Source organism: Dasypus novemcinctus, chromosome 19, assembly GCF_030445035.2.
Source record: "Dasypus novemcinctus isolate mDasNov1 chromosome 19, mDasNov1.1.hap2, whole genome shotgun sequence".
NCBI classification, from domain to species: domain Eukaryota; kingdom Metazoa; phylum Chordata; class Mammalia; order Cingulata; family Dasypodidae; genus Dasypus; species Dasypus novemcinctus.
In genome coordinates, this window is record NC_080691.1 from 55,582,398 (window position 1) to 55,596,593 (window position 14,196).

General features: G+C 41.5%; 1 long non-coding RNA gene across 1 annotated transcript; it reads right to left on the reverse strand.

The window, feature by feature from the left end:
- Positions 1 to 9,289: 9,289 nt before the first annotated feature.
- LOC101428323 (uncharacterized) lies at positions 9,290 to 9,612 on the reverse strand. Its single transcript, XR_011646610.1, has 2 exons — positions 9,511 to 9,612; positions 9,290 to 9,429 (listed from the first exon to the last, which is right to left on the reverse strand). It is a non-coding gene; the product is annotated as an uncharacterized lncRNA (long non-coding RNA).
- Between the last annotated feature and the right edge of the window lie 4,584 nt (positions 9,613 to 14,196).

The window sequence follows — 14,196 nt, forward strand, 5'->3', positions numbered from 1 at the left end:
GTCTAGGGCTCTTGTTAAGAGAAGTTCAATAATTAGGGAGGAAAAAAGAAAGAAAAAGATAGGATGTAGAATTTTTTCCAAGTCAACATGTATTCTATATCTAACCTTTAAACCCATCGCTATATGCCATTTTGCTAGTAAGGGATCCTGACATTATTTTAGGCTTCAATTTTCAGGAAGTTCTGGATCACAGAGTGGTTCAACAATGGCAACCGAGGAATACTGGTATAGGATACTATTGACAGGTGATATATGGCTGACAGGGAGCTATACAGGACATATGTCCAAGGTGCATGGTAATGTTTGGATATACTCATAGTGGCAACAATTAAAAACTACAGCTGGGGGGGTACTGGGTTCCTGGCCAGTGGTGCTCTGTCATGGTCCCGAGGGGAGCAGTGACAGTCTCCCAGGTGCAGGCAGCAAGGACCGGGAAGGAATGAGGGTCCAGCAGTGAGCCCCTGACGCTAATGACTATGCTTGGGAGCTGATATGCCTGAAATAGGAATAAGGCCTAGAGCAGCATTGTGCCTGGGAATTTCCTCCTGACAGCCTTCATGTTACTCAAATGTGGCCAGTCTCTAAGCCAAACTCAGCATGTAAATGCAATGCCTTCCCCCCAGCGTGGGACATGACACCCGGGGATGAGCCTCCCTGGCACCGAGGGATCACTATCAACTACCAACTGATGATGCAACTGGAGAATGACCTTGAATGGAAGGTTCAATGCGGATCAGAAGAATATCCCTGTCTACATAAAATAACATGACTTTAAAATGCTGTTTGACCTAATCTAAGGGGGAAATGGAAAGGAGAAATGAGTTTATATGGCTACGAGTCTCTAAAAAAGATTCTGGAGGCTGACAGAAGGATTGCCTTATGCACAACTGAGCAGAGTCTAAGAGACAGATAAAGTAGATACAACCCCCAAGTATTGGTTCCTTTGAGGGCTTAAGATGCCCATGGGTGCTATCGTCATGGCAGATGGGGTTCACTGCCATGACAGTTGACCCTTCTTTGGAGCTGGTGTTTATGCATGATGAATCTGGACTCAGATGGGATCTCTCTTCATAAGACTTTCATGCTACTGTCCTGGAGTTGTAGTTGGCATCGGGGTTTAAGATATATTTAAGGGATCTGAATCTCTGGACTGACAACGTGATAGCCAGGCCCTGAGCCTCAAAAGACTCCAGCACCTACAATTTGATTTATGGGACTCACCTCACTCAGCTAAGATGGAGTTGAAGAAGGACAACCACCACATCATGGAGCCTAGAGTGCCTACAACTGAAAGCGAGAGGATTGCATCCAGTATCCATGTGGAATCTGAGCCTCCTCTTGATATAGAGGTGCAATGAACACAACCAATCCAATGTCCACAGAGAAAAGGTGGCATTGGAGTGGGAAAAGTGGACATGATGGCTAATGGGTATGGGGAATGGCAGGAAGAGACGAGATGTGGAGGCATCTTAGGGACTTGGAGCTGCCCTGGATGGTGCTTCAGGGGCAATCACTGGACATTGTAAATCCTCCCAGGGCCCACTGGATGGAATGGGGGAGAGTATGGGCCATGATGTGGACCATTGACCATGAGGTGCAGAGGTGCCCAGAGACGTACTTACCAAATGCAATGGATGTGTCATGATGATGGGAATGAGTGTTGCTGGGTGGGGAGTGGTGGGGTGGGGGTGGTGGGGTTGAAGGGTTCCTCATATATATTTTTTAATGTAATATTTTTACAAAATCAATTAAAAAATAATAAAAAAAGAAGTTAGAAAAATGCAAAAGAAAGGGGATAGCATTGGTATTCACAATCAGTACACACAGAAAGGAGGAAATCAAGAATGAGGAAACACAGCAAACAAGAAACACTGCCTGTAGCACCTTGAGTAAGCACTCCTTTTGGCACACTCTCTCCAGATTGATGTCCAGAAACCTCTTGCTTTGTGGGTTCCCAAAACAGCTCACTTGGGCAGGATTCTGTCCCACTCAGCCACTTTTTTGCAGGATAGATGATGAGGGTGCACTCACTCAGATGCCATCTTGCCCCACCTCCCTCCAAGCTAGAGATATTCCATCAAGCATCTCACGATTCCTCCAAAAAATGCTCCTTATCCATTTATAAAACCATTCCAACATGTTGGTAACTGAAAAGCAATACCTCACTCTCTGATACCAAATTCTGTACTAGTTAGCCAAAGGGCTGCTGATGCAAAATACCAGAAATATGTTGGTTTTCACAAAGGGTATTTTGTTTGGGAGTATCTTACAATTAACAGGCCATAAAGTGCAAGTTACCTTCCTCACCAATCTATTGACATGCATTAGAGCAAGTTGGCTGCCAATGTATGGAAGGGTTCAAGCTTCCTGGGTTCCTTTCTTCCCAGGACTTGCCTCTTTCTGGGCTCAGCTCCTTGTTATCTCCACAAGTCTGGTTGTAGACTATTGGTGAATAGCTTGTTGTTCTTCTTGGGCCTTCTCTCTTTCCTCACAATGAAGTGCCTCTCTGTGCTTACTTCTTGGGCTCCAGCTCAAGAGTCCAACATCAAAACTCTGATTAAATCCTCTGCTCTGTGGCATTGTTTTATCTGTGGTTCCCTGCTGACCAAATGGGCAGGGACACAACATCTTACTGATATCTCCCAATCAGAGCCCAAATCATAATTTAATCATGCCCAGAAGAGCAGACCAGTTTTAAAAAAATCCATTATCTATTTCTGGGATTCATAAACTATGGGGTGCAGTGATGTTCAGAGATGAACTTACCAGGTGCAATGGATGTATCACGATGATGGGAGAGAGTGTTGCTGTGGAGGGAGTGGGGGGCGGGGGTGGTGGGGTTGAATGGGACCTCATATATATTTTTTAATGTAATTAAAAAATAATAATAATAATAAATAAATATTTTTAAAAAAGGTGCTATAAAGGCCAATATGACTAAAGAAATAAAGGATATTAAGATTGTTGTTGGATTTTTCATGGTTCTTGACTAAGCTACAAAATAACAATTTCAAGAGCAAGCCAGGTTATTTTGGTGATTAATTCATTAAGGAAGGGTGCCAATTGAAATAGGAGAAAAAAACAGATTATGAGTCCCAGGTAGAGAGCAAGGAACTGAAAAGAGTTCATTTGGGCTGATTAAGAGACAACAGTTCCTCATTACAGATTACAAATGCCCAGGTTTTACTTGCATGGTGTTCTGTGAAGTGGGGAAAAAGACAAGACCAGTGTTGGTTTGGTCTTTACACTTTCTGTTTGAACCATTAATTGTTCCACCCCTTTGCTAAGTACAGGGAAGAATTCCCAGCTGTTTACTGTTTTGATTGATTACCCCAACCATCAATACCCTGGGATAGGCCCTTGGAGAACATCAGGGGATTCTCCAGACTACCAGTGGAAATCTCTTTCCAAATGGAATTTCTCACAAGGGTATTCCAGCAGTCATCTTGGGGGTACTGAAGGTCAGATGTTCAATGATTGTGTTTTTTCTGCTACATTTCAGATCCATGACTTTATTCCCTAACTAAGCTGCTCAAAAAAATATGAACTTCACAGCCAAAGCACGAGCAGCGAAAACAAATAGATAAATGGGACTTCTGCAACATTAAAGCCTTTTGCACATCAAAGGATTTTGTCATGAAAGTGAAAAGAGAGCCCACAAAATGGAAGAAAATATTTAGTAACCAGGTATCTGATAGGAAACTTATATGCTGCATATACAAAGAACTCCTATATCTTGAAAATAAAAAGACAAACAACCCATTGAAAAAATGGGAAAAAGATTGAACAGGCACTTCTCCAAAGAAGAAATACAAATGGCTAAAAAGAACATGAAAAAAATGCTCAAAATCATTAGCTATTAGGGAAATGCAAATCAAACTACAATGAAATACCATCTTACTCCCATCGACTGGAAGCTACCAAAAAAAACCAAAACAGGAACAGCAACAATCCCCAAAATACAACGGGAAAGACCAAAAAAGAGGGAAGTTCCAAAATCAGCCCTTGATTCTAATGACAATGCTTGTGAGCCCGTGCACCTGAAATAAGAACAAGTCTTAGAGCTACAGGGTGCCTAAGAGTTACCTGCTGAGAGCCTCCGTGTTGCTCAAGTGTGGCCAGTCTCAAAGTCAAACTCAACATGTAAATGGATTGCCTTCCCCCCAGTATGGGACATGACTCCTAGGGATGAGCCTCCCTGGCACCAAGGGATTACTACCAAGTATCACCTGATGATGTAACTAGAAAATGACCTTGAATAAAAGGGTCAACTCTGACCAGCAGAATATCGCAGTCTAAATATAATGCCAGGAGTTAAAAATGCTTTTTGACCTGAACCAAAGAGGGAAATGGAAAGGAAAAATGAGTTTATATGGCTATGAGTCTCCAAAAAGAGCTGGGAGGTTTTCAGAAGGGTTGCCATTATGCACACCTCAGCAGAGTCCCAGAGACAGATAAAGTAGATACAACCCCAGGTATTGTTTCTTCTAAGGGCTACAGAGACCCACAGGTTCTGATAATGGCAGATGGAGTTCAGTGCCATGTCAGTTGAGCCAACTTTGGAGTTTGTGTTTCTGTGTGATGGAGCTGGACTCAGATGTGATTTTTGTTCACAAGCCTCTCCTGTTATTTTTTCCTCATCTGTAATGTGCGCTGGGGTTTAGTGTATATCCAGGGGACCTGAATCTCTGGACTGACCATGTGAAAGCCAGTCCCTGAGCCTCAACAGACTTGCAAATCCTACACTCTGGTTTATTGGGCTTACCCTACTCAGCTAATATGGAGGTGAAGATGGCCAACAACCATGCCAGGGAGCCAAGAGTGCCTAAAACTTAAATCAGGAGAATTGCATCCAGCATCCATGTGGAATCTAAGCCCCCACTTGATATAGATGTGGAGCTGACACAACCATTCCAAGGTCCACAGGATGGAGGAATAGAGTATCGATTACAGTGGACGTAGGGATATGCTATTCATGAACTATTGTGATTAGTAATCAATTAAAAGGTGGCATTGGTGTGAAGAAAGTGGCCATTGTGGCTGTTGGGGATAGGGAGTGGGAGGAAGAGATGTGATGTGGGGGCGTTTTCGGGACTTGGAGTTGTCCTGGGTGGTGCTGCAGGGACAGATGCTGGACATTGTATGTCCTCCCATGGCCCACTGGGTGGACTGTGGGAGAGTGTGGGCTATGGTGTTGATGATTGTCCATGTGGTGCAACAGTGCTCAGAGTTGTATTCATCAATGGCAATGAATGAATCATGATGATGGAGTAGATTGTTATTATGGGGGGAAGAGTGGGGTGGGCGGGTAGGGAGTATATGGGGACCTCATATTTTTTAATGTAACATTAAAAATAAATAAAGACAAAAAAATTGACAAAATACCTGAAAAAAAAAAGTTATACCTAAGAAATCTGGAGATAATTCTGGCTCCATACCGAGACTTATCATCATTGTGCTTTCTCCAACACTGGGTCCCATTCATCCCAGTGATGGGATTGAGATGAGATTTGGGGTTTGTGTTGATGGTGTCATTGTTGATATTTGGGGGATGTTGAGATGAGGTGACTTTATATTGCATAGTCTTCAGATATTTCAAAAAATTTCATTGAGGAAGCCTTTTTACATGATCTACAGTGATTTTCACTTATCATGTGCCAGAGCATTCAATGGGGTCAGCATGGAGGTTATTTTAATTTTCGCAGACATTTACACCAATCCTCTCACCCTGCTTGTGTGGAGGGGTCAAGGTTTTCATGAACAACATGTTTTACTTTCCATCATGGAATCTCCTTATGTGGAGTGAGAGCAGGTGGGTAACCAACACATATTAACTTGCACTAAATATTGTGTTTTTCATGACTGCTGTAACAAATAACCACAATAGTATACAGCGCACATTTATTCTGTTATTCTTCTGGCACCCAGACTTTTAAGTAGATTCATTATAGCAAAGGCAGGGGCCCACAGGAAGACTTGCTCTCCCTGGAGTAACCAGGGGAAACTATATTTCTTGTCCTTCCGACTTTCACGGATTTATTCTTTGGCTCATGTTCATTTTCTTCATTTCAAAGCCAGCAAGGAAGAATCATGCTTAGTTCATCAACTTGCTCCTTATTCTGAATTAGTATATTTCCCTGCTCCCTGTTCATGTGGGAAATTATGATGACTTTAAGGGCTTCCCTGGGCAGTCTGGGATAATTTTCCAATGCGAAGGTTCTTAAATTAATCATATTTTCAAGGTCCCCTTTAACATGTGCATCTCACAAACAAAATAAATTTAGCTCATCTCAAATTGCTCATAACTCTCAACTCACTGCAGCCTCAAATAAAACCCACAAATCTATCTAAATAATATCTGTACATAAGTTACCAGTCTCCCATCTATATCATCTTATCATGTATTGGTGACATTCTGGGGATGATTTAACCTGAGATGAAATATCCTTCCATGTGTAGACTTCGGAAACTACAAAGCAAGTGTTCTGCTTCCAAACCACAATGCTGGCGCAGGTGCCACTCCAGTTCAGAGAAGCTATCAGTCCACAGAGAGAGATCTTTGATGGTAGACATTATTTCTGAATGCCATGAAAGACCTACTATGACAAGGAAGTACCTGGTTTCTCCTTCCTCTCCTCTCAAAGGAGCACATTCTTTAATGAGTTTACAGCTTTCTTCATCCTAACATCCTGCTCCAGACAAGATGAGAGGTCATTGGGCAGCACACATTACAGAGTATAGGGTCCCATTGACTCCTCATCTGGGTTGATTTCTAGACTCAGTCCTTAGTATGTCCATGTGTTTCTATTTTTCACTGGAAACTTCCCAGGTGTTTTCACACTGTAGTGTCCATGTGATTTTCACCACCTTTCTATAAAGGGAACAATATTGGATGATGTAGCTGCGAGCAGAATTTGTACAGTTTGTTTCTCTGTTGGAAATTAATATTTCTAACTGTGAAGAAAGTTTTTTTCTTATGTTTTCCTACTCACAGTACAGATATGAGCAGCTTCTTTATGCATCTGTATCTTCCCTGGAACTGGAGTTTAGAGGAAGCCATGAAGGCCCTCAACTTTCCCAGAACCACTTCCACATTCTGGATTCCTGCTGCTCCCATTGCATGTGGTTCTTAACCCATACATCTTTGTGGGCATTGAGGCTCTTATGCTTAACTAATTAAATTAATACAACTGTCAGTGAAAAATGTAGGGAAGGACACATTAAAAGGAATATATACATCTGTGCACCATAGTGAGTGGAAATAGTTTGATGATGCTCTTTCATAATCTGTAACAAATACTCCACAACAATGTAAAGAATGGGAGGAGGAGTGATGCATGGAACTCTACATTATGCATGATTTTTTGTAAGCTCATAACTTCTCTTAGAAAAATAAAAATTAGTAGCAGCAGTAGCTCAGTTGGTTTAATGCCTGCTTCTCATAATATATGAGGACCTGGGTTTAATCCCCAGTATCTCATAAAAAATAAAAAAATAAAAATTAAATTAAAGGTTAAAAAAAAGAATGCAGATTACCCAGGGGCAAAAAGAAAGTATACAATACACATATTAACAACAGTTGTGTAACTGTTCGGTATTACACAGCATGTCTGAAACTCATATCCTCAGATTTTGCAATGTAAAGGTACATAGTCGAGTCAGAGTTGAACCTCAGCGAGGAGAGGGCTGGATCTATCAAACTTTCTGAAAATTCTACAACGTTGCCTCACAGATCATATTAGGATAATCTCATGTCTATTACATTTTGATATTCATATCTCCACCTCCACTAACACAATACAGAATGAGTACAATACCTCCTTGGAAACCAGCCACCTAACTAGTATCATGGCATTCCTGGAGCTCACCCAATGGCAAGGATATCAGGTCCCTTGGGTACAAGAATGTAAGACTGGACACTAATCACAGGACCTTCCTCTTCTGTCTATTGCTGTCTTACTTAATTCTAATCTAGGTATCATTCTTCAGGGCTCATATCTCCTAGGTCTGGGTCCACCCTAGAAATACAGAGCTCCTCAAGGGACAGCACAAGTCCAGCTTTCAGAGTCCAGTTCCAGGGAATGAGTGAGGCAAGTAAGCCTGAGCCTCTCCTGAGGAAGAAGCCAGCCTGTCAGCAAAGAAACTAGGGCTCAAAAAACCCTGTCCTGCATTTCTTCTTCTCATTTCTCTGAGGAGAGTTGCATACCTTCCTCACAGGTGCTAGCTCAGGAAGAACTTTCCAGGGCTTCTGACAGTAGAGGAGGCTCTGAGGCATCCACCAGCAGTAAGAAACGGGCAGTTGTTTCAAGTTCATCAGACTAGCTGACCTCTCATAGTCACTTGGCTTTTCATTTGGATCATTTACAGCCACAATAAGCCCTGCCTATGATGGAAAAAACAAGATAAGACCCCTGGACAATGCAGCCTAGGATCAAGCCAGCCTGCATCTTTTTTCTGTTCCTTTACCCTGAGGTCATGGGACTGTACCTTGTGGTGGTGAGCTGAGCTAGGGTGTAAATAATACTGAATAGCTGGCAGAGAAATGATATATGTATATATATATTGGGAAAGAAAGCAGGATCTTCACTTTTCAATTCAGATAAAATTATTCTACCATGAAATAATTTGTTCCAACATTGACTAAACAAACATGGAAATTCAAAAGTATTATTATGATGATGATGATGATGATGATGATGATGATGTTTTGCCAGGGCACAATCAGGACATAGAATTAGAAACTGGAATTAATCGCATGATGTCAAGAAAAAAAGCTGTTTCACACTTCCAGGCTAATCTAAAAAAACAAAATAATGAAAACTCCTAATATGTGTGTATAAATTATCATATAATATAAAAATATAATTGCAAATATATTTTCTGTCTTAGAAACATGGAAACATAATGACATTCTTAGAATAGATGTAGTGAAGGATCCCTAGAGATTGAATGTTTATAAGTAAGAAAGAGAAACATATTATTACAGGAACCTGCAGTTTCCACAAACCTCCTTGAAATTGAGTCTTTGCTGTGGGTGGCCCATGAGCACTCCCTGCTGTCAGCTTCTATCTGCATGAGGAGGTTTGTGTCTTGCCTCACCCTGACTTCCCCTCACTGTGTGTCTTGCACAGTAATACACAGCTGTGTCCTCAGCAGTCACGGAGGTCAGCTGCACAGAGAACTGGTTCTTGGATGTGTCTCTCGAGGTGGAGAGTCGGCTCTTGAGGGATGGATCGTAGTTAGTGCTACCATCATAGCATATTCTTGACAACCACTGCAGCCCCTTCCCTGGAGGCTGACGGATCCAAACCCAGCAGTAACCACTGGTTGTGATGGAGAATCCAGAGACAGAGCAGGTGAGGGACAGGGTCTGTGAGGGCTTCAGCAGTCCTGGGCCTGACTCCTTCAACTGCACCTGGGACAGGATACCTGAGGACAAGGAGAAAAGTCAGCCATGTGCTCTGAGGCATCATCCCCATTACCTTCATGTCTGAATCCTGAGGTACTCACATCTGGGAGCTGCCACCAGAAAAAGGAAGAACCACAAGGATTTCATGTTCCTTTGTATGAGGCCCATGAGTTGCAGACAATATTTTCCATTTTCAGGAGGTCCTGAATTTAAGTCCATGTGTGCTGTGTCTTCATCAGTTGACCCATGTGGTGATTTGCATGTGGGAAGAACTTTTTATTTAAAGCTGAAAGGGGGTAGGGGAGTTCCTTGTCTCTGGGTTTCCTCTGTGAGGAGGATGCCGGTTGGTCCCTAGGAGAACACAGTCCACTCCCTGAGGTCCACTTCACTAAGTACAGGGATTTCTTTATCTAGGCCATGAATATTTCCTGAAGGAGGTGATAATAGAGTGATGCAGCCAAGGAACAGGGATGTCATGGATAATATTGTCAGTGTGTTTCCACTCTAATGGATAAACATAATTTATCAAATACTTAACACAAATACACAGCCAATAATCTGCTTAATAAATATTCTTATCCATGTATATCTTCTGTTATTTGATTTTTATTGGATATTCTAAAGTTTTGAAGCAGCTTTGAAGCAGCAGCTAAATGTAACACACTGAATTCAGACAAATTGCATCCCATCCAATATATGCCATAATTCAGAATGAATTTAACTCACTTAATGTGTGTGAATATTTCAACTTAGGAAAGGACTTTGATAAAGCAACTCAGTAATTATCATAGAATTAAAATTGCTCAAGTCAACCTCTCATGCAGTTTATCATTCCTAGCAGTAACAACCTGTTTATTCCCTGTATGTAACTGAGTTTGCAGGGGCATCCTGCACCTTAGGACACTCTCCTTAGGTAAGACTTTAAGGAACATAAACCTTCCTTTTATTACAATTAGAGACAGCCAGTAGGGGGTCATCAACACTCCGATTTGTTAGATCAGCCTTATTGACTGAATTCTGTCTCCCAAAATATATGTTCAAGTCCTAATGCTAGTGCTGTGAATGTGACCTTGTTTAGAAATAACTTCCTTAAAGATGTTATTAGTTAAGGGGAGATCAAACGAATTACATTGGGCCCTAATCCAACATGATTTTTGTCACTGATAGAAGGAAAGAATTGGGCACAGACAAGACTGAAAGAAGTCACTATATGATGACTGAGTTAGGAACTGCTGGTCCAGGATTTTGGGCAAAATAACAGAAGCAAGGAGGAGGATGTGAAGTATTCTCCCCTAAAGACTACAGATTCATAGACTGCAGTACTGCAAGACAATGCATTTATATTGTATTAAGGGGTCTTCTAATTAGTGATTCTTTGTTACACAAGTCTTAAAAATTCAGTCATGGATCTCAGAAAAGCCCACCTCCTCCTTTCTCTGACAGTACAAGTTTTCGTTTTTTTAAAAGATTTATTTATTTATTATTTTATTTTATTCTCTCCCCTTCACCCCCCACCCCAGTTGTCTGTTCTCTGTGCCCATTTGCTGCGTATTCTTCCTTTTGTCTGCTTCTCTTGTTGTCAGCTGCATGGGAATCTGTGTCTCTTTTGTTGCATCATCTTGCTGCTTCAGCTCTCTGTGTGTGTGGTGCCATTCTTGGGCAGGCTGCACTTTCTTTTGCACTGGGCAGCTCTCCTTACGGGGGAACTCCTCTTCGGGGGCACCCCTGTGTGGCATGACTTTCCTTGTGCACATCAGCACTGCACATGGGCCAGCTCCCAGGTTTGAACTGGGGACCTCCCATGTGGTAGGCAAACACCCTATTCACTGGGCCAAGTCTTCTTCCCACAAGTGAAGTTTTAATACAGTGAAAATATTTCCCACTACATCTGGGGAAATAACATGCAGCTTCTAGTCATGATAGCAGCAAAGTGAATCGTTTGCAGGAGGGATGTGGTCACAATGGCTACAGGTAACTCCGTTCCCAGGAGTCAAGCGCCTTCACTATCACCTGGAGCAGCCCTCCTGAGGCCTGAGACACTGAAGCTGGGGTCATGGCTGAGATCATAGAAGTCAGAGGGACAGAGCCCAGCAGAGCTCCATCCCTTCTTCCCCTGTAGCCCTAAGAATTTTACCTTATACCTATGAACTTCCATGTGAGAAGACACATAATAGGTATCAGAGCATAAACTTTGTTAATTTTAGGGTAGGAACCCAGAGCTATTTACTACTGTCAACAGTTATTAGTGTTGGCATCACCCCAGGAACCAGAATGTGGGAGCCTATGTGAGCCACACCTCTGTTCTCACCTCTGTCCTGCACAATTGAACAAGGGACACCTGCCCATGTCCTGCCCTTGGCATGTCACACCTGTGTCGCTGGGGCAGGTGAGGTCCCTCAGCCTCAGTGACCTCACCTGCATATTGACCAATTTTGATCCTGTTGTTTCTAAAATCCCTTTTTCCATAACCATTTCAGGAACACAGCCTTGAAAGCAGCATACTGCAACCTGACTCTTCAGTATTAGTCAAGTGAATTACATAGCAAATAACCTCAATATCTGTATATAGTTAACAGAGGCAGGATGAGACAGATTAACAGGGCATATCTAAGTCTTCTGTTTAAGAGCTGGAAATGTGGGCTGATCTGAGGTGAGAAAGCAGAAACTGCCCTCAGCAGGCTTCATGACCATGGATGGCTGAGCTACAGTTGTGGTCAGTTTGGCTGATTTAGCTGGGATGAAGCTATAGCACCTTTCCAGGCTCCTCTGGGTTCAACAGAGTCTATGGGCATTAAAGCTTCTGACTCTGCTCTCAGCTGTTCAACTCTCCAAACATCTTCAGGGACACAGAACAAAGGTCAGAACACCTGTTTCCTGGGAGAGGAGGACACACAGACCCTTAGAGGAATCTCCAGATGACAGTGGGCATCCTGAGCTGTGGGTCCTAAGTGCCCCCTGGTGGCAACTTTGTCAGGGAGGTTTGTGTCTAAGCTGACCTTGCCTCTTTTTACTGTCTTAGTCAGTGATAAGAGGACATATCCTTCACTCTCAGACCTTCCATTTGCCGATACAGATAGTTCTAGGTCTTGCCTCTTAAGACCATGAACTGGGCCTTCACAGAGTCTGCAAAGTTCATCTAAATTCCATCATTCCAGACCCCTTCTGAGAGTCTTCAGTACCAGTCTGGTCAGTTACTACTGAGTTTGGAGTCAGAGGCTGCACAGGGGAGTCTCAGAGACCCTCTTGGCTGTACAAAGTACCTCCCCAGACTCCAACATCTGCACCCCACACTGGACATGTCCAGGCACAAAGACATCCTGATCAGGAAAATGTCACACATAGCAAGTTTTTCGTTCAAGTGCACTCAAATATTCAGTATTTTTTGTTATCCATAAAATTATTTTAAATATTGTAGGAAGAAAACTCAGGTCAGAAAAAAAAACTCATTGTTTTTGTCCATGACTAAATTAGAGCACCTGAGCATACTAAGGCTGGGGGCCCTCTGGCAGAGCTGTAGGGCCAAACCTGGGTTGTTCATATCTGGTAGGAAGTCCCAGTGTCTGGGCCTGAGCTCTCCACTCCTAGACTGGACTCCTCCCTGAGCCAGCAAAAGCCCATCATGTGACATTCTATGTGAGGCTTCAGAACCTCCCACTCAATAATAGTGTGATTTTGCTACATTCCAATCTTTACTTAAAGAACATAGACTTCCAGGGTTCATGCAGATTAATTGTAGGAATCCCTGATATTTCAAATGTCATTATGTCTTTATATTGCTGCTTTTGCACAGATGCATTGATTTATTTGCAACAGCCTTCTTGAGATATAAATTACATACAATAAAGTGCATATATTTGTTGTTTCTAGTTTGGTAAGTAATAACATATGTGTTTAACCATTAAACTTACATTTTTAATTCCTTTCTCTAAATCATTCCCTTTCCTACACTGTACTAAGACATCAATTGATATAAATTTTATTTAGTCTGTATCTTCCAAAATTTATAAAAAATGAATTTGTACAGTATATACTTTAGTTAAGTTTCTATCTCTTAGAATACATATTTTACCTTGAACACTTTTTAGTTGATACGAGACATTCATTGATTTTATTGCTGAGTGGTGTTCCAGTGGTTACCTAGAACAAAAGGTATTTATCTATTCACGAGTACATGAGGACTCAGAAACTTTCCAGGTTTCAGCTTTCATAGAAAAACTACTGCTGAGTTTGATTATATAGAAATCTGAGAAAAGTTTGCTCTTCTATTTATAGCAACAACAAAGTTAGAAAAAGTGAAAATTAATACTAATTAATTTTACAATCACTATTTTATTTGATGCATTAAATGATTATTGTAGCTATATGTTGCTTACAAGAAAGCTACTTTAAATTTAAATGCATCAAATGGTAAAACGTAAAATTTGTGTAGGTAGGTAGATTGATGTGTGTCTGTGTGTGTGTGTATATATATGTATATATACACCTTGAAAACATGGACAAAAAGAAAGTGTATGTCTCAATATCAATTTTGAGCAAAGTGTAGTATCCAAAATTAAGATTAGAGATTATTAGTAATAGAGAAAAAGTGGTCAGTTCTCTAAATAAGAGTTCCTGAAACTGATAATTGAAATAAACAAATCCACATTTTATTTGGAGACTGTGACACTCCACCTTTTGTAATTGTTCAATAATTAGGAAGTTAATAAGGGTAGAAATGGATAATATCAATAGTATTTTCAACCACCTTGATCCAATTTCCATTTATAGAATAGTCCACGGAAAAACTA